Here is a 25,328-nt window from a genome sequence, read left to right as displayed (position 1 = left end):
ATTTTAACTCATGCCACAGAGATACAGCATGAGATCAGAAAATATTTAAAACAAAACTTGCCAGGATTTATGAGCTCTAGCAGTCGATTTATTGATTCGGGGAAAAATTTAAATGACTCTTTGTAAGTCATGATGTGGATTTAAGAAAAAAGCTTTCTTTAAGTTGAGATTATATATACTGTATATAGCTTAATAAGGTCAAAGGTTGCTATGTACAACACCCACACACACAAATGCTGCATACTTACATAATTCCCTATTACTGTAAATGACACTTTACTGCAAGCATTTAGTAGATATATGCTTTTAAAATGTTCTCGTACCTTCCCTCCCCCCCTTAATTGGTAACTTAAAAAAGGTTTTCACATGACATCATTTTGCCTACATAATTTTTCATGAGAAAAAATAAAAATCTGGAAAGTCTTGGAACAGTGCTGCATTATTTACGACATGTTCTAATGATATGCAACTGTGCTGACAGCAGGATTTGCACTGAGATAATCTTAAGCAGAACATACACCACCAGGAGTTTCTGGATTTTAGAAATACTTATAGGATTTTTGCTGTCCAGCTCTATTGAATACCAAATTTAAAACAAGCCTCAAAGCGTGGCTTGAGGCTAGGCTTGTACAGTTCTATTTATCTGAGATACTTCCACAGATTAATGTAGTAACAAGTCTAGAAAATACTGATTGTTAATTCTAGGAGGGGCAACAAATACAGAAATAACCAGTTTAGCACTTCTCCAATGTTCTAGGGCCTAATGTTTACATCACTCGCTCAGAGAACCGAATCCACCGAGCATCAAATGCTGAGCTCATAAAAGGAACACATGGTTTTCTTTCTATCTCAAGAATAAAAATGAAATGCATTGAGTTTCTTTACACTATTAGCTAGGCACAACTACCTTTCAGGACAGTGAAAAGGCTTTGCGAGTTATACTGTATATGAACCTTATTCTTAAAAAAAATATATATTGGTATTTTATAGGTATTTATAGACCGGAACCGGAACTCTGTGATATTTCTGTTTCTTATGTAATAATACAGAATTATATTGTATTACACATCACCGCACAAAACTCTCTAATGTAACAAGTGGGTTCGCACAAGAGTCAGATCCAAGTGTATGTGAGCCAAAAGCAAACACTTTTTTTTATATTGTCCTCAAAGGTGCCTGACAGGGTTGCAAACCAATGTATCTACAGATCACATTTATTATATGAGCAGATATGACTATGTATGTGCTTATGGACATTACTATATGTTATTACAGTATCACAAACCGTACATCCTACAATTCATCATTCATATTGATGAGTTGCAAATTGCAAAACACAATTGCCTAGAGCATATTTATTATATATACTGGTATGAATATTATCACTGTTTATCTTTCTTTCTCTCATATATTTGAGTAGGATACAAAGTATGAAAGGGAATACAGAAACAAAAAATCTGACACTGACAAAATAGGACAGACCAGTCTTAGCTTCATGTGGCTAAACATCTATACAATACATAGTTATTGATGCATCCCAATTTGTGTGAGAGACAGAAAAAAATGAAAGAGTATTTTTTTTTTTCTCTCTCTCTCTCTCTCTCACGCACAAATTGGGATGCATCAATAACTGGTGTATTGTATAGAGATGTATAGCCACATGAAGCTAAGACTAGTCTGTCCTATTTTGCCAGTGTATCATATTTTGGTTTTGTTTTCCCTTTCATACTTTGCACCCTACTCAAATATGGCTACTAGCCAGGCCACTATGGGCTCCTTTTACAAAGGCTAGGGCCTTAACGCGCAGAATAGCATGCGCTAAAATGCCACATGCGCTAGCCGCTACCGCCTCCTTTTGAGCAGGCGGTAGATTTTTGGCTAGCACACGCTAATCCGGTGCGGGCGGTAAAATCCATAGCACACCTTTGTAAAAGGAGCCCTAAGTGAAAGGTGAGCAGTGCCACGTGCCCCAATCAGCCAAGTCTTCTTGCTCTGATCTCTGGGTACCAAAACTGTCTGTCTTCTAAAACAACCAATGTGACCCCGACCCCTAAGCAAACCTAAGCAGCTAGGAGGATATTTTAGGACATGTCCCTATTACTTCAGATTGAACAGTTGTACTTTTTGTTTAACCATTAGTGCAGAGCTAATCTTAAAAAAAAAAAAAAATAGTTAGGGTTTTCAGGCCTCCTTACTCGCGCCTGCGTGTGTTTTAACAGACATTTAACGTTCAAAAGAATGTAAGCTCAAAACGCAGGTTCCCCTGAGTTCCTGTCATTGTTGCCAGACTACATTGAACCTTTAGCCACCTTCTTGCAAAAACATTACAGTCCTCCATCCCAAGTTCCCATTTACTATAGGAGACACTATACCCAATATTTTACAACAGACCTGAAAAGAAATTCACTCCCTGTGTCTATTTAATATGAAATTAAAGAAAAACCCTAAAACCATAATCACCCTTTAAAAGCTCCCTCTTCCATGGCTGACAATGACTGATTACTTGTGTACAGAAGCCATGCGGTGGGAAATTGAAATGATAAGTAGTGCTAGTAGTAGCAGCAGCTTATGGGTACAGAGACCTATAAACTCAGCACATACAAACCTTAAAAATGAGTCCTAGAGATTGCATCCAAACATTAGGCTAAGGCAGAAAATTATGGATCCCTCTGATATTACTATGGCAAAATGCCATCCAAATGGATGTCTGACACGCCCTGGGCTCTAATGCTGTAGTTCTTTACCAACGCTTTAGTACAAAATCATGTGGCACCAATAGGGTTAAAACAGATCAGCTAACACTAGCAGTGCAAATCGTATTCTGCCCGATTAGCCTTTTAATAAGTGCTCTCATCTTCCACTGCTCAAGGATGCCATTACGTGGAAATAAGGAAGGGCTAATACGCAGTTCAGAATCTGAATCAAGAATACAGAGAGCTCGAGTTATTTCGCACCTCCCTTAGCAAATATGTGGATTTATTAAACCGAACCAATAGGACCTGTTTGGGGTTTTAATACAAGAAATAATAATACCTAAGGGTACAGGTGAAATAAGGAGACATCCTAAGATACCCCATCCCCAGCCCAATCAGCAGCAGCGCCACCACCTTTCTATTCCCACCCTCCGGGGGGGGGGGAAGCATTAAAATATGCATCCAGCTAACCTATCAAGCTCCTTGACGTCAGGACGCAACCTTTTACGTAGTCAAATATGGAGAAAGCACACGCACCCTCCCCCCACCAAAAAAATATTGCCTATTCCCCTTCTTCTATACCAAACGAGCTACATGCTGTATTTTCGGCCTCTGACAGGGGCAAAGAACAGCAGACAGGTGCCACATTGCGGAAGGAGCTGCAATGGGATCCTCCCCCCACCAAAAGCCAGAATAAAATTGTCCCTGTTTCTCCATTCACTGGCAGAGGTGTTTATTGGACATAGGCAGACGTATCTATTTAACCCCACGTAAAGCAACGTGACCCACAGCTCAGCTGCCAATACAGCCCATGCAGGTTCCTCTCAAGCACAGCAGCTCCTCTTTGGGTTTCGCAGTCTCTCCATTTGCTTCTGGATATATGCCTGGGGGGTGCATTGATGCCCCCATCCTCCTCTCTCACACACACACACCCTGGTGTGAAATGTGGAAATGTTTGTGGGGTTTTTGCTTTTTTGCTTGAGGGTTTGAAGATTCTCGCTGCTTCAGCTGCTGTTTTCAATTCGGTTCTCTGCAGTCAGAATTTCCTGTGCATTCCCAGCCAGCCTAAGCTGTGTACGAGTCTTCTGAGCTGCCTTTTCATCTTAGTCGCTACTAAGTGTGGTACTCAGGTTATTGAGGATGCAGATCTGAGGTACTGATCGGGTTCCATCCCTTCTTCTGCTCCTTTCCTGCTTCTGAGCATCATTATTTTCTTCATTCTCATCTCTAATACTTGGAAGGAAGGTGTCCATCATAATCTGTGCTGGAACAGTTGCAACTCAATTGGTGTTGGGTTTTTTTCTCCTTCTTGGCACTCCAGCTCTTAAAGTTACAGCAGCCCCTTTGAAGACAGTGTCACTATCCTCCCCACAGTCCCTGTAGCGTTTCATCTCTAAGCCTTAGCAAAAGTTTGAACTTGGACCAAGGGGCAATCCGGAGGTAACCGTGCTATGTGGGCGCATAAACTCTGCCAGTTCGTCTAAACTGAAAGGTAGTAATGGCTTCAGTTTCAGTGCAAGGTGGTTGCACGGTCAGCTTTACCCCAGGTCTGCTTCCCCCCCCCCTCCTTTTTCTTGGATTTAATGAGGGATCGTCTGTTATTTCTGTGGCATTGAGTAGGGGGAGAGACCAAAAGGCGTGAAAAAAGAAGAGAATAACAGTTCATGCAGGGATGGAACAATGGACTTCAATTCAGAGTGGACAAAGACCGAGAAGCTCAGGCTGTTTGGATTTCTGCACACGTCCCTCCTTAGCTTGGGCACTTTCGGGGACCTCAAGTAACTGTCCAGACCCTTATCTCTGGAAGCTGTGAGAAAATGAGTTTGTGTGTACTGGGGAGCAAGACTTGGACAGAAGCTGGGGGGGGGGGGGGGGGAAGGGGGCGGCTGAGGGTGGGGAGAGTTGATAGCCATAGAGTTGGGAAGCAAGGTCTCCCTACTGTACAGGGTTTCTGTCTCAGCTCACTGAAGCACAAGTAAACGACCCTTTTGAGATAAATGACCTTAAATGTCCAAGGACTTTTTATAAAGCAGCTTTCGTGACTCACCGAGAACTTGAGTTTGGGGAGAAGGATTGGCCTTTCAGAAAAATGTGTTGCTGAGGGTGTTCCTGGACTTAAATGCAACTTTAAGCTTAATTTCCTACTTGCAAGTGAGTAGCATTTTTTAACTCTCTTACAGATATTAGGATCTATTCTAACACGGAGCTGGTTAATTATTTCTAAAGTTATAGGTTTGCATGAAGTGGCATTCACATAAAAACTCTTAACTTTCATTTTTTATTTTCAATATTAGCAATTTTTTTTTCTCTTCAGTTTACATTTTACCTGCTGCATGGCTCACTCCCAACTTGCAGCGCTCTCCCTCCTGCATCCAAGTTTTAATGACCTATTATCCCCTCTTCTCATAAAACAAACTTCGAGACAAAACGTTTGGCATCTAAGACAAACAGTTGCGTAATTGTTGAAGACCCTGGGAAAATGCTGAGGGGTCTGTGAGAAGAGGCTGCCTGGACGCCAAAGCCTCTTGTTTTCAAGTCCTCGCTTCACTCAGACTTTATTATCATGGTAATTTCTCCCTGCGCGTTTTTGAACTTGATTTTGGTTCCTTTCTTTGGGGACCACATTTTTCTCGGTCACATTTGTGGGAAAATTTTCCTCTCTAGCTACAGTGTGAAATTAATTAATCAGGCCTCTATTGGAATGGGGCACAAAAGAGAAGACTGGAGAAATTTACAAGACAGGACCGATTTTATAACCTGGCTTGCTGCGGAGGAAGAAAATGCTTTCACTACAGTAAGTAAAACAGCATTTTCCCTCTCTCTGTTTATATTTAAGCTAATGTTAATAATAGGTGAAAGTTTTGTTTACAACTAAGCAGGGAAGCAGTAAACCTCATGCATTCCTTAAGGATCGGTGTCAGCTTCCCCCCCCCCCCTCTCCAATTAAGTGGAGACTTGTGAGAATTCTGCAGTTCGGTCCAAACTGCAGCTTCATCCAGGCTTCCCTTTCAACAAACACCTCCCTGAAGCCTAAGAGTTAGTAGAAGGTACTTAAGGAAAAAAAAATTAGAGTGACACTTGGTATTTCTAGAACCTGTGTCTCATGATGGACCTAACAGGTCTTCCAGATTAAAAGGAAAAAAAAAAATGTTTAGTAGAGCTTGATAACAATATTATATTGCACAATTTAATTTTCTAGTGTTGCTATTTCAGCTTCTCTTTCATTGTCTATATACTGATTAAATTGATTTTAACACTGGCATTATTTTATTATATACAGATATACTGTACACACTTTTTACATTTGTCACACTCGCACCATCTTCAGAATTAGAGTCTTTTAACGCATGCATGAAGCATGTGTTCTAACTAGACTTACAGATTTAGCCTGCTGGGTAAAGCCTCCATTACCGATAGTCAAGGCCATGGTTTGTTACATGGTTACTAAGCATATGCGTCCAGCAGTTTTCCCTTCCAACCCTCCTCCCCCCCCCCCCCCCAGATACAGAGTTCCAGTGTGACTGCTCTCTTGTTGTTCATATCTTCATGTCAATTATTTAGTGCCCATGGAATTTTATTGACGTATTTTCTTCAGCTTTTGATATTGTGAGCTCTCTCTCAAGCACAGATTTACCAATAAAATGAACTCACAAAATAATACAACAGTCTGAACTGAACTGCATGAAGTGGAGCCATATCTGCAGCTTCTAAAATCTCTGTGTTCTGCATTCAACACCTGGAATTCTGTACCCACAACTGCACTTGTCTGCTCTGCATAAAGTGTATATTTTTGCATGGCAATGCACAGGAATAAACGCTTGGAAAACAGTGGAGAGCAATATTTGAAATCCGCTCTGCATCTGCCAGTGCAGGCCTAAGGATCATTATTTCCCATTTAAACACCAGCTCCCGCACGCATTTCTCTCACCATAAATTGAAATTACAAAGGAAAACAATGTCTTCCATACTGTACAAGTGAAATTTTTCTGGTTCTTTTTAAATAGTCTGCTATTTTGTAAATATTTTCATCTGCCTTATTATTCAGATTGAAACAATTGAAACAAAACACAGGCTTTGACCGTCTGCTTACTTCTTTAGCGTCAGCTGTACCTATATGTATGGGACAATTTACAGGTTTTTTTTAAAAGCGTTTTCTGATTAATGATAAGCAGAGGTAGCGGAGGGAATGTGTTTGTGGAAATACCAGTGTTTTTACTAGGTTAATCTTGCTTACAAGGACCCTGAGAAGCTAAAGCAAGTGTTTCACAGTTGCTGGAAAAAGTTACTTATTAATCCTTCGACGTTATCTTACAGAATACGTCGCTCGCTGGCACTTGCATACTACCCTCTGTTTCTTTATTTTCAGGTACAGTCAATAGAGGACTTCATTCCTTGACCGATATTAAGGTAAATTTGAACTGGATGCTTTCTTTGGATGAACTTAATAGATATGCAACCAATATAATACAGGTCTCGTGTACTGTAAGATAATTATTTGTGCCTGTAATTCTGAATGAAAGTGTGACATCTTCTATTATATGCTTGGGTATTCAAGAGCAGAACTATTACTGACTTTGGTTATCCATATTTTAAGATTGCATGAGCTACATAGTTTGAGCCTGCTTAAAAGTTTAGAAAATCTACAATTCCCTAAATTAGCAACAGTTAAGGGAACAGGGTGTAAAATACTAAAATTGCTTTGAACGCATAATGTAAACGGATTGGCTAAATGATTAGATATCACTCCTAGCCGTGTTTACCCTTTCGACCAATATGGCTGCTGTAAAGGATACATTCTGATTTCTCTCCTAGCATGCACGTGAAACAATATTAAATGTAAAGACAAATAGGGACATATGACACGATTCTTGCTTACAAGATCTATTTACAGAAATTACAGGTGGAGAATAAATTTAAAAAGAAAAAAGAAAGTAACATAAAAATAAGCAGACACTGGCCTTACAAAAGGGAATAGACAGTGGAATGAGGTGGGTCACAAGTGCCAGGGCCCCACTAATATTTTGTTTTGCACAGCTTCAGCATCTAGACAGCTTTGTACTGGGGCTGCAGATGGGTTTGTTTGACACCTCCAGCCAAAAAAGATCAGCTTTAAACTCGGTAAGGTTGGCCTCAGAAACTGGTCGACAGCTGGGTGTCAGGGAAGGCTAAGAAACTTATAATTCAATAAGTATTTAATGCTTATTTATCTTAAAGGTTGAAATCACTTTGATGGGGTGCATGCTATGCAGCAGGAGTATAGCCGGCACTGTTTCAGGTTCAGGGTTTCACAGTAATTCTAAGGATTTAGGACATGCTGTAGTTGATTTCTTGATTTTCACAGATCATTTATTTCCCTGCTCAAAGTCACGTGGGCAGGCCTAAAATTATACAGGAAAGGAGCAGTGACTGTATTTTAGTCCTAGCCTAAAAACGCTTGTCAAAGGACATGCGCTAATACCTTGACTGCAACATGATTGCAGGACCCATCGGCATACTTGCATTGGCAGGGAAGAGCCTCCCTCCTCCCATTACTTAACTCTTTCACTGAAAGGCGAAAATGAGGAAATCCCGGGCAGTTTCATTTTTCTTGATGTTTGCCGGTCTTTGACTGTAAGCATCTTGCCAAAATGGATGGAGAGTGAATTTCTGGAATTACTGCTAGTAGCCTTTCGACATGCTTCAGAGCAGGGACAGAACATCTTTTTTTGTTTGGGAGGATCAAATAAAACAAGCTCTGTCCCTGTTCTCCCCCTACCCGGCTGCTGATGTGTTAGTAAAAATAAATAAATAAATAAAAGGTAGGGCTGGGCCATAACCCGTTCCGATGCCTATGCTCATCTTACTGGGGGCAAAAAACCGCGTTGGACATTGCGCCTCTTCGGAATGTATGCACTTAATATTGCGTTAAGACGTAAATACTAAGAATTTGCAATAAACACAAGCAAAGGCGTACTATCTGAAAAAATAAGGAATTTGCTACATACACATCTCTTTAAAGATGGTCTTCTACAGTTGCTAGGTAAATATTCACATAATAAATTAAACTTTTGGACAAGATCTGACCAACAAAGCTTCATTCTCTTCTCCACCATGTAAAGGTACAGAAGTATGAGATGTGTTATGTTCTCAGACTGAACTGCACTAAAGCTTCCTTGCTCTACCCCCTTATCTCGAATGCTATTTTTCATTTCAGTTTGTATTTGTAAATTTCTCCTTTTGCTATGAAAATATCAGGTTTTATTTTTCTCTACATCCATTTGTAGCCCTACTTAAAGACATATAAAGGGACTATGCATCTGACGTCACCCTTGTTTGTGAGACTACTGATTTGACTGTGTACATAGTTTTCACATGGAACGGGAAATAAAACATTACTTCATATCTTTTGCACCATAGATTTAAATCTATTTATTGCAATTGCTTTCTGTTTAGGATGTCACATATGTGTCATCTCTCTAGTCTATTGGTCATATTGCTAATGATAGAATGTCTTATTTAAACTCAGAAAACATATGTGGATAGTACAGAATATATTCGTGCTTCGACTGTTTATATGGAATATAAACCTCTTCTAGAATGAAAGAAAAGTATATGTATTATTTTAAAAGGGAGTGTAAACGTTACAAACATTTCACAGGTAATTTCCTCTTTTATAGGCTTATGAAAAGAGCCTTATAGAATTGTACGTGAATGGATGAGCTGGTCTTTAGCTGGCGTCATTTACCATATGACTAAAATCAGGTCCTATGATTCAAATCTATCACATTTTAGGTGGTAGAAGATTCATGAGCATGCAGAAATGGGAAATTATCCTTAACGGATAATGAAATTTGTCTTTTTCACATTATCTTCAAAAAATACATTGACTACTACGTGAAGGAAAGGCCTAGTTAAATAAAATAAAAATAATTAACTATAATTTTAGATTATCATTACTATCACAGTACTAAGTAGGAATACTGGCAAGCCATCCACAAAAGGAAAAAACATGCCCTACTAGAAAAACACATATAATTCAATCAGACGAGTACACAATAAGGAAATTATTTTTTCTTTAAAAAAAATATGAGGTAAATACTGCAATTTATAAGGATACCTTCTATTTATATTTTCTAATGCTGAGATGACTGATTTCAGTTGGTAGTGTACAAAGGTATGGGATACTGCTTTAAAGTGCACTATTTTTTTTCAAATTATCTTTTTAAATTAAATTCACCTTCAAGTCAATGCCGTCACCGGACATTCAGAAAAGAAAGTTGGTAGCTGCAAAGCGCCAGCAGGCGGATATTATGGCAGATAAATAGGAACATTATTATTTTGTACAGTGAGAAACGTCACTTTTCAATCCCGAACCTACAGTACTAACATCAAAGAACCAGATGGAAAAAAACACCGTACAGACTCACAAGCACAAATCATTTTCAGTACCATAGACAGCAACCTCCACCACCCTCACCGTCTGTCATTACACCGTTGAGCTGTGGCTTGTAGTGTTTCCTGTTCTCTAAAGTCTTACCAGTCTAATGCTATTCCGGCTGTTCTTTGCTCTATACAAAACACATTTGCCTTTCTTATAATATAATCCCTGGACTAATTAGATGCACCTTGCTTCTTAATTACCTTGGAAAGACATGGGGAATCAAGGTAATCCAATTGCACAGCCAATTACAACGTACGGATTTGGGGAGGGGCAGGAAAAGGAAAGGAATATATGCACTCATTTTGACGTATTATGACTAACTTTGGAAAACTCAATGTATGTAATTTTGGAAACTTCTTTGCAGGATTTTTTTTTTTTACATGAACTGCTGATAAGGTGCAATGGTAGTCAAGGCAAGATAAATTAAACAGGAAACTAGTAGAAAAGTGTTTCAAGTTCAATCTTTTATCACTTCAGAAAATAAAACGGATGTGAGAACAAAAATTACAGCAGCCTATGACAGTCCCTAAAATTATCATTGCCTTGCATTTACCCAACCAGCTTTTAGTCATTCAATGCCCTCTGAAATTTCTACACAGTATAAACACACACACACACACACACATATACATAATCTGTATTTATGACAATTATATACATTCTTGTGTGGTATTAACTTGACCCTGCAAAAAAAAAAAAAAATTTGTTTTACTGTTTTTCACCATTATATGTTCGTGACCAAAATCTTTGCAAAATTAGGTCTTTAAAAAATTATGCTGCTGTTATATTTGAACTAGTGTTGGGGGGGGGAAGGGCTGGCAGGAGATAACAGAAGCCACAATGGTTTCCCAGGCTGGAATTCTGAACCGGACTAAATAATAGCTTATCCTCTTTTAATTGCTCTGGGATCTCATCTTTGCAAAATGCATAGGGTGCCTTTACATAAATAAAACCTTCTTTATCTTCACAAAAGGATTCTTTTCTAGTGTTTCATTGCTGGATCTACAGTCGAAAAAGGATGGTATGCAGAGGAGCTTTCTAAATCCGAGAAACCCCGCAGACAGGAGAATGAGCCAGGTATAATCCAGAAAGTCGTTCTGACCGATTCAGTATGAGCAACACTGGCACTGAGCTTACTGGCCCATGTCAGTTCCTTAGACAGGACCTATATGCATGCTTGGCATGTAAATAGCTTTGAATCAGTCCACTCAGGTGCTTCTGTGCTAATGAGGATGTTTCCTAGATTTCATTAATTATGAAGTCTAATGAAGCTCCATTGTAAATCCAAACTGCGCATTGTAGGAGGTCTCTGGAAATGTGCACTGTTCTACTCCCATCAACATCTCTTGTACAGTCAGTGGACTAAGGGCGTAGCAGCCATGACACCTGCGGGCAGTCTTATAGAGGGGTAAGCGGTCAAGTGCTATAGCTGTGCTTCTCATCAGTACGAATATATACCCTACTAAAATCTATTATCATAAGCTCAGACCTAAAGCAATTGTTATTATAGAAAAAAAAATGTTTGGAAAGCCATTTTAAGGTGGGTCTATGCAGGGTGCAATGAAAGTTAGTACACTTACTAAAATAGCCAGCTTAGTCAGACTTAGAGCACAAATAGAGTACATGTTACATTTACAAATATACCACAATATAGCATTACACCAAATCACACCTAAAGACTTGTTGTACACACCAACACTATATAATTGTACATAGATTTTTTTGACACTCATCCAATAAACACTGTAAATTCAAGCATTGAATTTTGTACATTGTGTCCAAAGAATAGGAAATAGTGACTGCATAATAATGAACAAACACGCAGTCCAGTCTAACGTGCAAGGTTCTGCATTTCAACCGACCCAACCATCATTTAGTACTTGAGTTCTTGAGGTCCACTAGGTTGTGGGCAGATCGAAGGAGAAAGAAAGTGAGCATTTTTCTCTCACAATGAAACTGGTCTACAGATAGCAAAAGATTGCCAGTTGTAGACCCAAAGCTCTCCAAAGAAATCTTCAACGTGGAAGATGAAAACAAAAGATTATTCAGTCCGTGCTTATAATTGTGAAATGCACTTTACCTCTAACAACTGCGTTAAAATAAAATCTGTAGTCCTTCTGCTGTTGTAAGATGAGGCCTAAATATTTGTCAGTGCTAATAAGCTACCCTATAGTCTACTAAACTTGAAATAGGGTGTAACTGTTGCCGGACGAGGATAGTAATATTTTCTCTTGTCAAAATTCAAACATTTAAACACATGAACAACAAATAGCAGTGGTAATAGCAGATATGTGCATTTCTCCGGTATGTCTTGTAGGGTTTGTTTGCTTTGGTTTAAGCATTGTGGTACAATGACAGGTGCCCACGGCATACATACCAGGGGCTGCTGAAAAGTTCTCAGCCTAAACAATAAAGGTAGAGTCTCCATCGAGGGCTACACACCTAGTCCAATAATTTTCCACTTTTTTCGTTCCGTCGGAAAAACACGGAACGAAAAAAGTGGGAAAACGCTGGACTAGCCCTCGATGGAGACTGCCCCAACTTTATTGGCTGGGATGAGAACTTTTCAGCGGCCCCTCGCACGAGTACAGCCTTAAACCCGGGCGTGATAGACGGGAAAGGTCGACAGCCAGTACTGGGGAGGATAGCCACATTTTATCAGATCGAGAAAGTGGATGTCTTATTATATGCTTCTTGGACTAAAATCCATACCAAATTGAGCTCCAGAAAGCAAGAACCATATAAGCCAAGTATCTACACTCAATATCTCTTACATTTTCTGGTTTCCCGCTTTTACTACTAGTTACCAATCCTCGGAGACGGATATACCTCAGAAATATAAATTTCACTGACCTTGCTGGAACTTAACCTTGCACATCAGGTGGTGCAGAATGTGAACTCGCATTTCCTTTTTTTCCATCCATATATTTTTGTCTCTTCTGATCTGTCTTTGCTTCTTATCTTCCATTTTCATTTTAGTCTGCTGGTAGTATAAATTTTTATTTTTATGTTTTTATTCCAGAATGTCCTGTGCCGATATGTAAATTTTGTTTGTGTGTGTGTGTATCTACATAAACACGTGATTTACTCTGCACAGAGAAACAAATATTTTTAAAGCAGGTATCGGCAAACAAAATGTATGAATTTACCATTTAGCAAGCATAATTTAACATCGACTTCTTAATATTAAAAAGAAAGTCTGGATTAGGAATCGAAACATAAATTTTCTTTTAGAAATAATTAATATCGCTTCAAATTTTCCATAGTCAGAACAGAATGACCTGAAGCCGAATAATTTTAGAAATACAAAACCTGATGGAAACTATTGGCGTTAAGTGTTCATCTCGATAACTTGGGGAGGAAGCAAGGGCAAGTGATCTCAAAAGTTTAATTTTTAAAAAATGGCTAGATGTAGTTTCGCATTTAATATTCCCTGGAATGACTAATGAGGTCTTGTTATGACAATTGTGGCAGAAATGACCGCTCTAAACGAAGGCATCAAATGGAACATAATACATAAAAATATCTTGGAACATGATACATAAAAATAATTGGATTTAATGTGAAGACAGACAACCGAGGCCCGGTGAAAATAATCAGGAACTTCATATCTGTAGCGGAACATACACATTTATACCTTTAGGTTCACCAGTATATTTAATCTCCTATAGCTAAAACTGTAATAAAACATGATCTATTTGCTCAGAACATCGAAAATAGCATAGATTGTATTCGCTTGTAACATCGTGAGGAACAGGGCCAATATTTCCAAAGGAACTTCAAATGGAAGTAGGCATATGGAAAAAATACCCCTGAGAAAATTAAGAAAATTAATCTAAAAACATGTAACTAGGCTTAGCTCAGATAAACTTTGATAGAGAATTACAAGACTTATAAACCTACCATACCTCTACAGAAAGGTCACACATATACATTTTGAGACGACTCTACTACATAGATATATTAAATGAGTTGTCATTTTAATATAAGAAGGACTCCTTAAATGGAATGAAATTAATTGAAAATGGCTGTTAAGGCTTGAAAAGGAAATAAAAGAATCTCTGTAAAGGTGTAACTAGATTTCCCCAATTACTTTAAGATTGCTATAGTTCTTATAAATACAGGAAAGATGATAAAAAAATGAAGTTGTGAATATGTTCTCTCATCATTAAAAATATCAGTAATATGGAATTCAATATGTGCTAATCTAGATATGATCTACTACATAATCAGGAGTTTGAGATATACCATAAAGATAATTCTGTCTACCTATAAGGGAATTCACACCCTGCTACTTCCGGGTAAGGAATGGAGCAGGTACTTCTGCTGAGTAAACATGCAAATGAGTTTAAATTGGGAGGAGCACTATGCAAATATACACAATACGCTATCTGAGAGAGAAGACGAATATGGATCCATCTTAGGCGCACACATTACAATCCTCATCCACCAAATACCATATAAATTTGGAGTTTTATTGTGATAGGTGTATATACTGTATATATTACAGATCAAAAAAGTTCCACCTACTTTGATGTCTCTTAAAGAGGCCAGATTATGCAACTGAAATAGCCATCTAGATCCGTATCTTGTGCTTAGGACCCAAATAAAGGACAATTATTATTGATTATTGATTCACGTGTTTCAGGAGTTAACAGTCAAGACGGTTTTCTAGACTTGCTCTTACCTAAAGAGCTTAGGGTGTTGTTGTCACTGCATTTAACCTATCTCAGGATCATTTATACCCCTCAGGTATGATCTCGTGAACATAGTATATGATCTCTCTCTCCCCCCACCCCCCGTACCCCTTAATTTAAAACAGTTTACTTCAAAATAACATTCGTGGTAACATTCAGGATAACAGGTGAAAGCACGTATTAAGGGGATCACTTACTTAAAATGTCCCTTCTGTCCAAAGCGAGGAAGAGGAGGAGGCAAAGGCAAAGGTGGGATGGGGTCAAATTGAAGGGAGAATCTGCTTGCGTTAAACCATTACTAGTATTTGATTTAATGCAAGTCCACCTTGCTGCAGTGGAATTTCCCCTTACAGTGAAAAAAAAGGATGGACATTTTAAACATAGTTGGCTGTTTATTTTAATAATGCATCCGTTCATTCTAGCAGGAAGATTACAAGCACCAAGCCTTAGTGAGGTGAATGGTGCTGGATTTTATTAAGGAGTAAAACGTGAAATACTAAAATGTTTACCCCCTTCCCCAAAAAAATATCTTAGTGAGGAGGCTATGAGGTTTTATTCTCAGACGATGGCAGCCAGAGGAGCTTCATCTAATGCTTCCATAACATAGGCCCGTCCTAGTCTGCCTTTGCTTTAAAATCGTCTGGTAGGAGTCAGCTTTGTTTTAAGCTTGTACCTAATTTTACACTGTTCATAGGCATTTTTACTGGCCAGGAGAATCCGAGATTAAAATTATGAATCCCCCTTCTCCCTTGCCTCCCCCATCTGTTTTTGCATGAGGTGAACGCGTGAGAAAGGGGGGGGGGATTCTTTAGAATCACCTAAAAATATTTAATGGCAATACAGGAACGAATATTAACTTGAATAGTGTTCCAGAAAAGAATATAAGGATAAGATTTGATTAACATTGTTCTTCCAAACGGGGAGGGGAAGAGGACTTGGGATGGGAGATTGGGGGTGCAAAATATTTCCCTCCTCCAAATATTTAGCAAACTCATTATCAGGGGTCCAGGGAGGGGTGATTTGGTTTGAAAATCTTTGCTCTTAGGATTTTAAATATCTTCAATCTCTTATTACAGAATTCTTAATAACCATAGATAAAATACACAATTAAGCCATTATAACGAGTGTGTCTATAATCTATACAAGTGCTCGAAAAAGATTCTTAAGGAAGGAAGAGTTCTCCTCTTAAGTCTCGCACAAAGTAATAACGCTGGGAAAGAATCAGGTCACGATTTTTGCAGAAGCAGGATGGATCTTAAACGAGTCGACAGCATGGGATTTGAATTTTAAAGGACGTGTTTGTGCACCCATAAACTACGTGCGAATTAAAGTCCATATTCTGGCAACCTGTGTCGTATTTCCTCCTTTACACAAACACCCTAAGACAGTGGTCTCAAACTCATGGCCTGGGGGCCACATGCGGCCCGCCAGGTACTATTTTGAGGCCCTCGGTATGTTTATCATAATCACAAAAGTAAAATAAAACAGTTTCTTGATCATATGTCTCTTTAGCTATAAATGACAATATTATTATTAAGACTTAGCCAAAAGGACAGATTTATGAACTATAAAGAGTTTTACCTCATGCAAAATTGTCATTTCTTTAATAAGACATTAACTATTTTTTTTCTGAGGCCCTCCAAGGACCTACAAATCCAAAATGTGGCCCTGCAAAGGGTTTGAGTTTGAGACCACTGCCCTAAGAGGACTCTGCAAAGCTCCCCAGATCACCAAGTGCAGGGGTGGTGACATCACCATCGCTTTGGCGCCATGACCTCTGGCCCTGTCTGGGCCGTCCCAGCGCAGCCGGAGGCTCTATTATTCAACGCCGGTTGCCCCCGGCTCAGCCTTGTGCCCCTCAGACTCCTTTCAGCCTCAGACTTTCCCAGCTCCGACAGCCGCCACCGCCTCTTTCGCTTTCTCCAAGGAAAATCAGGGATCAAGTTTAGGGTGAAGCCGTTCCCCCCCCCCCTTCCACCTCTCCGGGGGGCGGTGCAAAGGCCGTTTACTGGGTCGGGCTGAGGGAGCTGAGACAACCTTTCGCCTCCTCTGCTTGAGGCTGGACGAGCCGGATGGTGCCTTCCTGCAGTTTGACTTGGGGAGTGGATTTTTTTTTTGGGGGGGGAGCGCCTCCTTCCCCCCCCCAAAACCAAAGCAGGTACTACCCTTTCTACATGTGTCTGTTGTGCGTTTCTCCGGAGCTGCTTTAACGCTGCTGCTGTGAAAACAGAGAATTGGTGATCGCAGCGCGCGGGGAGATGGGCTTCGGCTGCTTCGCGCTTTGAAGCCGCTCTGGAGCTCCAGCCACGAAGCAGCTAAGAGTAGGCGAGGCTGGATTTAGGAGGGTGGTTTTGTTCCGTCAGAGTTTGGAACCGGCTTAGAGGGGACTTGGCCAGTTAAGATCCGTGAGGTCCGCGTTTTACCCCCCCCCCCTCCCCCCTTTCCCGGTGCAGAAGGTTTGGCCTTTCTCCACTGTTGACTTTGTGGAAGACGGAGTTTGCTTTTGGTCTTAGCTCAGCGCTAGCTTTATCCTATGTTTAATGCTCTTCTTTAAACTTGCGCTGGAAACTGTCCGTGCCAGGCGGTTGGGGGTGTCTCTCTTCGCTGTAGTTACCATTTTAAATGTTTAAGCTGCTGGGTTTATTTTTCCTTATGGGGGTTTGGTGGGGGGGAGGCAGGCTTTCACAAGATGTTGGGGGGGGGGGAGCCAGGCCAGAGCCTGCCAACAACCGGGTTCGTTTTTCTCTTTGGTTATCTAGCTGTATGAGTGTATCTGATGTCATAAAGCTAGAAAACCGAATGTAAAACCGAATTCAATGAGCTACAGTGGCAGAGCAGGAGCAACAGAATACTGATCTGGATTTTGCTTCCCCCCCCCCCCGGACTATTTTTTGAGAGGGGGAAGGGAGGGACAGGAGTTATTAGAAGGTCCCAGGGCTTGTCTAGCTTTCATTGGAGGTTCTGAAAAACTAAAAATCTTTCTTCCTTGAATCAACCGTTCATAATTTTCTCTTCCAGTAAGCAAATAATGTATCCTGAATTTTATGGCCAGGGCCGAGTATTAGGCAAGACTAGGGAGTCGCCTAGGGCAGCAGCTTCTTTGGGGGCAATAAAGAGCAGCTGCAGTCAAAGTAATTCAATAGATCTTGACAGCCACACAAGCTCAAAGAACCAGCAACACCTACTTTAATCTGCATTTTAGAGGCTTTTTGTGGGATGATCGTGCTTTTTGGAGTTTATAAAAACCTGGGGAAAGGCTAAACGTCTCATAGTTAGTGGAAGGGGGTGTAAGGCTGTGAAGGTTTGCCTAGGTTGCTCACTACTTTTGCATGGGTTCTTGTAATTATTCTTCAGTATGTAAAAAAAAAAAAAAGTTTAAAGCTGAACTTAAGACTAAGAGGTTCACTCATCTGGTGGTTTGTTTCTGTAAAAATTTCCAAGAAAATGATATGAAAAGGACCCTTTTTCTTAAGCAGTACATCTAGGTTTTCAATCATTTTTCATTACCCCCATTCCATCCCTGTAGTGAAATGAATGTAAACAGCTCTTCACTTAGAAAGAGCTGGGTTTGGCCTGAATTGTTTTCACTTTGCTAATGTCAAAGCTTCTAGATTCCTTTGGGGGAGGGGTTGTCTTTAGGATTTTGAATATCAGTTTGTGTGAAGTGAACTGACAACATGTGAAGGTGAAGGAAGGGTCTTTCTTCCATCTCCTTTTCTCCTTTCCTGCCACAAAAAAAATGAAAAAGTTTGTTTTGCTATCAGTGTTTTATTAATGGCCAGATTCTATATACGATGCCACTATCGGAGGCTGCCTAAAAAGGATCTGCTGATCACGTGTCAATCATGCGATGGTGCCTTTTACAGAAGATTGCGCCTCCGGGCAAGATAGGCACCGGAAATGTAGGCCAGGGTTTTCTGGGCCTACATTTCCAGCACCTATCTATGCCGTGAATCGCGCCTACACGGGCGCTTTCTGGTGCCTAACGCCACTTCAGGCGTTAGCCATACCCAAAGTGGCGTTAGGCACTGGAAAGCACCTACACAGGCGTGATTCCGGCGCCTTTTATTTAGATCACGATATACTTGAACATTGGGGGTTTTCCACTATTTCTAATGGCGTTTGTCAATTAAGAGGCACCGGTAGGGCAGCTACTGGCACCTGTTTCTGCGCCGGTTATAGAATTTCCCCGTAAGTTCATAGAAATCCAACATTAAATAAGTGGCTTAGCTCAAATGGGATAGATCCCCTCCCCAGTACACACGGGTGTAAAGGGCTGAAAGAAGTGGGCCATTAGCATGTAGTAACCTGCTCTGCTGACCTGGCACTTTTTAGGGTGCTAAGAATGTGGAAAAATGCTGAACTGGTTAATAACATTTCCCAGTATCTACAGTATATACAGGTTACCCTTTTACTACACTTCTTGGACAAAACAAAACCCAAAATGTGTGGCATGCATCTCTTTTCCTGAAAAACATGCTGACAATTGCACGCAGGACTTATGCGTGCGGCCTTAAAACAGTTCCTGTTAGCGCTCTGAGGGTGTGCGTGGGGGGAACCCCCGCAGTAAACTTACAAGTGGTTGCGCTTCCGTGGGGGGGGGTGGGGGACCCCCCATTACAGTGGAAACTACCGTTTTCCTTTGTTTTTTGGGGTATTTGGCAGTTTTCAGTGTATTGGAGGTGTTCCCTCCATACCCCCCTAATGGGAGCATAAACACTTGTAAGTTTAGTGGGGGTCCCCCCCCCCCACCCCCTTAGAGCACTAACAGGGACTGTTTTAAAGTGGAGTGCATAAGTCCTGTGCGGGATTGTTGGCATGCGATTGTTGGTACATTTTTGTCTGATGCGGTTTTGACATGTTGCCCTTTTCCTGGGGGGGGGGGGGTGAGGAGCAAAGTGGGTCTCCATATAGACTGTACTACATTCCATACAGACATCCTGTTATATAATCTGTGAGTTCTGGTAGCCATAGAGAAAATACCATTCAGTGTAAGCATGATAGTACCCTGTATTGCTCCTGCCAACTGTGAACCCGGTGACTCATTAAAAGCGCCCAGGACATTGTTGCACTGCCAATCCTGCCCTGACATTTGTGTTTAGGACAAATGCGCACCGCCGCTTCCAGGCCTTCCCCTTTGCACTCTGACGGGAAATGTGGGGGGAATACCCCACTACATTAACAACTCCTCGTGCTCCCGAAGAGCTCCCAAAGAGTGAAAACAGGAAGGAGAACCAGAGTTTTCAGTGTACTGGGGGAGGGATTCCCTCATCCACCCAAAGGGAGCATGAGGAGTTGTAAGTGACGCAAATGGGAAGCCCTCAAACCGACGGAAGTGGCAGCATGCATTTGTCCTTCGCTCAAATGTTAGTGCAGGATTGTCGGCACGCCAATGTCCTGCGCGCTTTCCACGGTGTACCATGAAACTTGTGCTTATTCATCTCCTTTCTGTGTCTCTCATACCACGTGCATACCTATTTTTTTGGGGGGGAGGCTTTGATATGAGTATTGGCTTTCTGAGGTTCTGGTCCCTTTAATGGACAGGGACCCCTGGATATGCTTCCTCATCTTTGAAGAATTCTGAAGTAGATCCAGTATAACAATAAACCCAGTCTCAGGTCAGAATGTGATTCAACAAATCTGAAAATACAGGGGGATCATGTTTATTAAAGCTTAAAGTGCGCTATGAGGTTAATTATTTTTTTATTATTACTAAGGCCTTCTTTTACTAAGGTGCACTAACTGAATAGCGCGTGCTAAACGCTAACACGTGCATATTAGTGAATAATTGTATTGAATTAAATCAAAATATAGTAAAGATATGAAAACAAAAAAGGAAAATATTTTTCAAATATTCCATATAATAAAATTCCATCAATCCCACATCAAGAGAGAGTGATATCATGCACAAAAATAGGAAAACAATTCAAGCAATTCAGGATCTAACAAAAAATATCCAACATTATCTGGCGTAAAATCATTTAAACTCCTAATCCAAATCTGTTAACTTTTGAACTTTCACTTACTTTAAGAAATTGTTCTAATTTCAGTGGGTCCCAAAATACAAATTGTTTATCTTGGTATGTCTATGGGGTTAATTCTATAATATAAATAGTAATATTTATGCACCAATTACTTGGACAAATATTTACAATATCAGCATTTACACATGTAAATGCCTAAATCCACCTAAGCTCTTTGTACATATCTTATGCTTACATATTTGATAGATAGGTGTATATAAAGGGCCGGAAGTCACTTGCATAAATAATATATAACATTTCCCCTGGATTCTATATATGTGCACTCAAGATGTGCATGCAATTTAACTGAATAACGAGCTCAAAAACGTCAATAATTGGCTGCTGACACTCAATTATCAATGGTAAATCGACACCCATTAAAATCTGCACCACCACCGAGCTGTATGCTATTTTATAAGGCAGGGTGCCTATCTCCACAGTGTGTATCTCTGAAGGAGGTGTGGCCATAGGAGGGGCATGAGTGTGTCAGAGGCATTCCAAAAAGATATGCATGTAGTTACAATACAATACAATGTGGCTCACAGCGAGATGATTTTTACATAATGATTCAAGGTTAGAGATAAGTGAATTTAACATCGATGGCTCAGGTTGGAGGTAGCAACAGACAAGGAAGGAGATGAAGTCCACGGAACAGCATTTAGTAGCTACAAGGGGAAAAGGTATGTGTTTAACTGTTTCCTGAGGCGATAGTATGTGATGGGCTGCAACAGGTACATAGGTAGACTGTTCCAGATGTGGGGATCCTAGAAACTCAAAGGTGGAGTCAAACATCTTTTTTTCCTGCGCACTTGCTGAGAAGACGGGAATGGTATCTTGAAGCATAGGCGTAGGCCTTGAATTGAGGAAGGTGGGTGAGACCTTAATGTTGGACACTAGTCCGGCAGAGTTCTCTCTGTAGAAAGCCTTTTAAATCCTTCTTTTTTTTCACCAGCAGCCAATGTAGATTAAGTAGCAGAGGACTAGCCCTCTCAAAATGGCTTGCGTGAAAACTTAGCCTTGCTGTTGCGTTTTGGAGCATTTACAGTCATTTCAGTTCCCTCTGTAAATTTGTAGATGATGCAGTATACAAATATAAGTCTTAGATTAAATTAGATTGTAGAATATTGGTTCAGTGCATCTAGCTTGGGCACCCAGCATTTACACCAGGTATCAGCAGGTATAAGTCTAGTGCCTAATATTAGAGCATGGGAATCTGCACTATGAGCTATTCCAGTGTTCTTCAACCACCGGTCCATACACCGGTGCCTGTCCACAGAAATTTCCTGCTGGTCCACAGGGTCGGCATGTACATCAGGCCCAAAACTGTGTTCTTCAACTGCCGGTCCGCGGTGCGATCGATGTGTTGTTAATAAGATTATATTGTATGTATATATGAAAAATGAATGGAAAAAATAGTGTTACAATTAGGACTATGGGGGCAGGGTCTGGGGTGGAGATTGGGTAGAGATGGGCAGGGTCTGGCCCACGACTTAGCCCAGTGTTCTTCAACCGCCGGTCTGCGGACCAATGCTGGGCCACAAAATAATTCTTTTATTTCTGCCGGTCCATATGTGTAAAAAGGTTGAAGAACACTGAGCTATTCTATAAAAGACACATGCACATGGGATAATCCTACAAGTGTACTTAAGTGCCACATGTCCATTTTATTCCTATGGGCTGCACATCATTTAACACATGCTAGTGTCTGTAAGCACATAGGCTAAGCTAAGCCTTGGTAAACCTGGCTCTAAATACCAAACAAGATGTAAATGAGGCCTTGTTATTAGACTATCATAATCATCTGTGGCTAGCTTTCCAGCATTGCGCTCTCAACTGCAATGGGTTTAAATGGAACAGAGGTAGCTAGGCATGATGCTGGAACTATTGTGCCATGTTTGATGTTTTTGGAAGGTTCTTCCATCCTTAACAGCAGCACTGTGCCATCACAGCTAGTAAGGATAGGTTTACTGTCAGCATCTGTTTCTATATAGTGAGGGGCAGATCCTGGATGGGATCAGTTTCTTGAGAAAAAAAAATGGAGTTCACTGCCAACTTGGTTCAAAAATATTAAAAGGGCTTTCGCCTGTTTTATATCCAGTATATATTGATAGGTGCCGTCAACTCGTGTTCGAGTCCTAGCGATTTGATGAACATCATCAAGTTTTCATGGTAGAATACAGAAGTAGATTGTTGGGCCTTTCTTCTGTGCAGTATAAATTCTATGTTGTCGCATAAAATGCGATCCTCCGCCTCCAACACTGCCCATCTGCTGCTGCCAAGATGGGTGGTACATCGTTAGTCTGACATCTTCGCTGAAACCTGTCCGCCTTGGGAGGCCCTGCTGGTAGTGAAACTACCGACAGCATAGCTTTCAGCTTCTCAGATGCACACAAACTCCAGTGGCACAACAAGCCCATATACCGTGACTGGAGATATCTATCTATCTATCTATCTGAAAAATACTTCTTGTACCCAGAGCCTAGCAAGTGGAGACTATTCTCAAAGGATCTGTACAGTGAAATGTAGAAATGGATGCCTTAGAAACACTGAATATTGTAATAGATTCCTCAGTTCAGTGATAAGTAGGTGCAACATATACAGGCATTAGAGGGCTTGCTTATTTATTTATTTAAAACTAGTCTTATAGCCCGTTACATTAACGGGTGCTAGAATATATGTGTGTGTGTGTCTGTGTTTCTTTCTTTCTCTCTCTCTCTCCTTAGCCGCTTTCTGTATTTCTGTTTTTATTTTTCCTTGGCTGTCCACCCATTCTCCCTTTCTTTTACCTTCCCTGTGTCCACCACCACCCCTTCACTGCTCCCCTTATACAGCAGCAGCCCTTCTCCATTTTTTTATCTCCCCCCTGTCCAGCAGCACCTCTTTACTGTCCCCCTGTCTATCAGTAGGCTTCCCTTCCTTTTTCTTTCCCCTCCCCGTCTCTTCCCCTGTCCATCAGCACCTCTTTCCTGTCCCCCTGACCAGCAGTAGGCCTCCCTTCCTTTTTCTTCCCCCCCCCCCCGTCTCTTCCCCTGTCCATCAGCACCTCTTTCCTGTCCCCCTGTCCAGCAGTAGGCCTCCTTCCTTTTTCTTCCCCCCCCTGTCTCTTCCCCTGTCCATCAGCACCTCTTTCCTGTCCCCCTGTCCAGCAGTAAGCCTCCAATTTGGCTTTTTATTTTTTTTCTCTCTGACTGGTTGTACCTCCATGTGCTACTATTGTGAGAAACTGTACTTTCATATGATACCCTTCTGGTAGCATGGTTTCCCCTATTAATCCCTATAATTCTTGTGTTACATTGCATATTCTTTTAACTCTCCGCATATCTCATTGGAGTAGGGCTTTCTTATTATTTCTTTGCACGCAACTCACTTGTGATTTGCATGACGGCTTTGCTTGAATGAACCTTGGTACACCAATTATTTTGTAGCTTTTCCACACCCTGCTGGTACCCCGGTTGTTCTGGCATACCACAGTAACTCGTCCAGGCCTCCCTTCCTTTTTCTCCCCCCCCCCCCGTCTTTTCTCCTGTCCAGCAGCACCCCTTACCTCGCATCTGGCCTCCACCGACAGCCGCCGTGGCCTGCAGCCGCCAAGAGCCACCGCCGCCAGTCTCTGCCTAAGTGCACTCCTACCTGCGGGGCCCTACAGCGCACGGAAAACGGAACACGCAGGTGGAAGTGCGCATGCGCGCTTAGGCTTTTATTATATTAGATAATTTTTTCACTTCTTTGAAATACCAAAGTAGCATACAATGCTACTGAAAGAGTATTATATCTATAGGATAAAATTAAGTGACAGGTACAGGTGCCATAAAATAGTTATCATAAATCATTAAGGTTCAAAATGTTTACATCATATGGATTTGATATTCAAAAAAACGGTGCTCTTAATTGTAAGCTCTATTTTCAGCAGAAAATTAACCTAGATTCATAATTTTGAATGTTATGTTCTCAAACTTGGATCTCAAACAAAAAAGGAAGACTGCAGCAAAATGTACAGTACTCCCCCAAAATTCACGGGGGTTACGTTCCAGAAACCCCCGTGAATTTAAAAAAACTGCGAATATGGTTTTTAGGCAGGGGAGACAGGAGAGAGCAGCTGGAGAGGCAGGAGAAGGTAGCTGGAGCGCCGGCGAGTGAAGGAAATCACTCGCTGTATGCTCCGATCACCTCTTCCTGTACTAAAGTCGGGCCTCACCAATCAGGAGCTGCTTTGACACGCAGCTCCTGATTGGTAAGGCCCGGCTTTAGTACAGGAAGAGGCGGTCGAAGCATACAGCAAGTGATTTCCTTCACTCGCTGGCGCTCCGGCTGCCCTCTCCTACTCGGTCATTCGCAGTCGGAAAATACCGCGAATGACTGGGATTGCGAATCGCCGACCGTGAATTTGCGGGAGAGCACTGTACAAGATGCCAAGTTCTTGATTAAAAACCAAGACTTTTAATCGCAATCCTTAAAACATTGAACAGTTTGTATCCAAAATATGGTCCAATTGTGT

The 25,328-nt window shown here is 41.0% G+C and overlaps 1 long non-coding RNA gene across 2 annotated transcripts in view; it reads left to right on the top strand.

The window, feature by feature from the left end:
- Window positions 1-4,603: 4,603 nt before the first annotated feature.
- Window positions 4,604-25,328, top strand: part of LOC117365156 — a 126,318-nt gene continuing 105,593 nt past the window's right edge. For both annotated transcript variants that reach the window (XR_004540366.1, XR_004540367.1), the window contains exons 1-2: window positions 4,604-5,487; window positions 7,060-7,100. This is a non-coding gene — a long non-coding RNA (uncharacterized LOC117365156). The remainder of the gene's footprint in view (window positions 5,488-7,059; window positions 7,101-25,328) is intronic.

Source organism: Geotrypetes seraphini, chromosome 8, assembly GCF_902459505.1.
Source record: "Geotrypetes seraphini chromosome 8, aGeoSer1.1, whole genome shotgun sequence".
Lineage (NCBI taxonomy): Eukaryota > Metazoa > Chordata > Amphibia > Gymnophiona > Dermophiidae > Geotrypetes > Geotrypetes seraphini.
The sequence above is the reverse complement of the archived record's forward strand: the minus strand, read 5'-3'. Positions and strand labels throughout refer to the sequence as shown.